The following is a 3,385-nucleotide window of genomic DNA, read 5'->3' as shown; positions in this document are numbered from 1 at the left end:
GGAATCTCCCTCCCATTTTGTATGACAGCTTTGCTGGGTACAGTATTCTTGGCTGCAGATTTTTCCCATTTAGCACATTGAACATATCATGACACTCTCTTTTGGCCTACCAAGTTTCTGTGGACAGATCTGCTGCAAACATTGTTGGCTTCCCTTGTAGGTTTCTTTCCCTTGCTGCTTTCAGGATTCTTTCCTTGTCTGTGTATTTTGTGAATTTGACTATGATATGTCTTGGTGATGCCTAACTTTTATTGGATTTAATGGGATTTCTCTGTCCTTGGATTTCAAAATCTATTTCCTTCCCCAGATTAGGGAAGCTTTTAGTTATAATTTGCTCTGCTCCTTTTTCTTTATCTTCTTCTGGGACTCCTGTGATATGAATGTTATTACACTTTAAGGAGTCACTGAGTTCCCTAAGTCTACATTCATGAAAGATTTATTTATTTATTTATTTATTTGTCATTAAACTCTTGTTTTAATGAGTCTCAAAATTCTGTGACAGATTTCTGATCAAGTTGTTTCCATTAAAAAGTACTGATTTTAAAAACTAATAACTTAAAACTTCCACACACGCACACACACAAAAAATGGTTCACAAAACATTCTCCTTTCCTTCTAAAGGTTTTATGATGCATTGTTATCATTAACCAGTCTTTTACTATTAAACTTAAATGGCCAATTGACACGAACAGTTCTGACCATTCTTCCACCACTGATTAAGATTGAGGTGGCAGGTATTGGGGATAATATTCATTTAGCCTTCTGAGCTTTCTGAGCAGGCTTGGTGACTTTGCCAGCTCCAGCTGCCTTCTTGTCCACTGCTTTGATGACACCCACAGCAACTGTCTGTCTCATGTCATGAACAGCAAAATGGCCCAAAGGAGGATAGTTAGAGAAGCTCTCAACACACATAGGTTTGCCAGGAACAATATCAACAGTGGCAGCATCCCCAGATTTCAAGAACTTGGGACCATCTTCCAGCTTTTTTCCAGAACGATGATCTATCTTCTCCTTCAGCTCAGCAAACTTGCCAGCAATGTGAGCTGTGTGACAATCTAGCACAGGTGCATATCTAGCATTGATTTGGCCCAGATGGTTCAGGATAATCACCTGAGCCATGAAGCCAGCTGCTTCCATTGGTGGGTCATTTTTGCTGTCCCCAGCCACATTGCCATGATGAACATCTTTGACAGATAGTTCTTGACATTGAAGCCCACATTGTCCCCAGGAAGAGCCTCACTCAAAGCTTCATGGTGCACCAGTTTCAACAGACTTTGTAACATTGTAACATTGTTGTAACATTGACCGGAGCAAAGGTCACCACCGTGCCATGCTTAAGAACACCAGTCTCCACTCGACCCACTGGGACAATACCAATACCACCAATTCCGTAGACGTTCTGGAGAGGCAGACACAGGGGCTTATCAGTTGGATGAGTTGGTGGCAGAAAGCAATCCAGAGCTCCAAGCAATGTGGTTCCACTGGCATTCCCATCTTTATGGGTGACTTTCCATCCCTTGAACCAAGGCATGTTAGCACTTGGCTCCAGCATGTTGTCACCATTCCAACCAGAAATTGGCACAAATGCTACTGTGACAGGGTTGTAGCCAATTTTTTTAATGTAGATGCTGACTTCCTTAACGATTTCCTCATATCTCTTCTGGCTGTAGGGTGGTTCAGTGGAATCCATTTTGTTAACACTAACAGTTAGTTGTTTTACACCCAGTGGGTAAGCCAGAAGAGCATGTGCACGGATCTGCCCATTCTTGGAGATACTTGCTTCAAATTCACCAACACCAGCAGCAACAATCAGGACAGCACAGTCAGCCTGAGATGTGCCTGTAATCATGTTTTTGATAAAGTCTCTGTCTCCTGGGGCATCAATGATGGTCACATAATACTTGCTGGTCTTGAATTTCCACAGGGAGATATCAATGGTGATACCACGTTCACATTCAGCTTTCAGTTTATCCAAAACCCAGGCATACTTGAAGGAGCCTTTTCCCATCTCAGCAGCCTCCTTCGCAAATTTTTTGATAGTTCTTTTGTCAATCCCACAACATTTGTAGATCAGATGGCCAGTAGTGGTAGACTTGCCCGAATCTACGTGTCCAATGACGACGATGTTGATGTGAGTCTTTCCCTTTCCCATTTTGGTTTAGGTTTAGCGGTGGTTTTCATGATACCTGAGTTCTGGTGGCAAACCCATTGTGAAAAAGAAGATTCCCCTTTTTAAATATTCATCCTAACCCTCAATGAAACAAACCCATTCACCCTTGCTTGTAGGGTCACAGCTTTGGAAGTTATTCCCTGTGATCTTCTTATTTGCTGAAAATAAAGTTTACTTTGCACAACAACTTAACCTGGTGTAGTTTCTATCAGTCATCAAGGAATGAACTCATGTTGGTTCAGTCACACTATGATGACACACACTTGACTTGTGTCTTTCCACAATGTCAGCTTTATTCAATCACAAAGCAAGGTTAACGTAATTGTAAAGTAGGTTCAGAATTCCAAATTTACTGGCATTTCACTATACATTTAACTTGGATTCATACACATCACACAAAGGAAAACACAAAGTCACACAACAGACAAGATACATTAAGTTGTAAAAAGTTAACGAACCATATAGAATGAAGTCAGTCTGAGTACAAAATTGAAGTGAAGCCTCTGTCCAGTCCAGGTCAGCTTTGGTGTGTACTGCTTAATATGTTCTAGCAAGAAATGACAAATACCCACCATTTGCTTCAACGTGGATGGAACTGGAGGGTATTATGCTGAGTGAAGTAAGTCAGTCAGAGAAGGACAAACATTATATGTTCTCATTCATTTGGGGAATATAAATAATAGTGAAAGGGAATATAAGGGAAGGGAGAAGAAATGTGTGGAAAATATCAGAAAGGGAGACAGAACATAAAGACTGCTAACTCTGGGAAACGAACTAGGGGTGGTAGAAGGGGAAGAGGGCGGGGGGTGGGAGTGAATGGGTGATGGGCACTGGGGGTTATTCTGTATGTTGGTAAATTGAACACCAATAAAAAATAAATTTAAAAAAAATAAAAAAAATAAAAAAAATATGTTCTAGCAGTGGAGGGCTCTATATTGTTCAGAGATCAACTGAGCAGAGCCTTCAGCTGCAGTTACCTTTCAAATGTGGTCAAAGATAGAAGAGTCAAGGTCTGAAGAGCCTGAAAGTTTGATGCAGTTGTTCTCCCTTTTCAAAGGAGTTTAATAAGTGTTAGGCCTTGAAGGGCCCTTCTGGTTCTAGTGATTCTCAGCTCCTGGTTCTTCCAGGTTCGAGTGGCTCTACTATCAGTCCTTTGTACTGATGCTCTGTGCTGTTTTTGGTGATATTTGATCTTAGCTTCAATACCAGTGTATG

General features: G+C 41.1%; 1 pseudogene; it reads right to left on the bottom strand.

The window, feature by feature from the left end:
• Positions 1-702: 702 nt before the first annotated feature.
• On the bottom strand, positions 703-2,195 carry LOC140616830 (elongation factor 1-alpha 1 pseudogene; annotated as a pseudogene).
• Between the last annotated feature and the right edge of the window lie 1,190 nt (positions 2,196-3,385).

This window comes from Canis lupus, chromosome 25 (assembly GCF_048164855.1).
Source record: "Canis lupus baileyi chromosome 25, mCanLup2.hap1, whole genome shotgun sequence".
In the NCBI taxonomy this organism is placed as follows: Eukaryota; Metazoa; Chordata; class Mammalia; order Carnivora; family Canidae; genus Canis; species Canis lupus.
The sequence above is the reverse complement of the archived record's forward strand: the minus strand, read 5'-3'. Positions and strand labels throughout refer to the sequence as shown.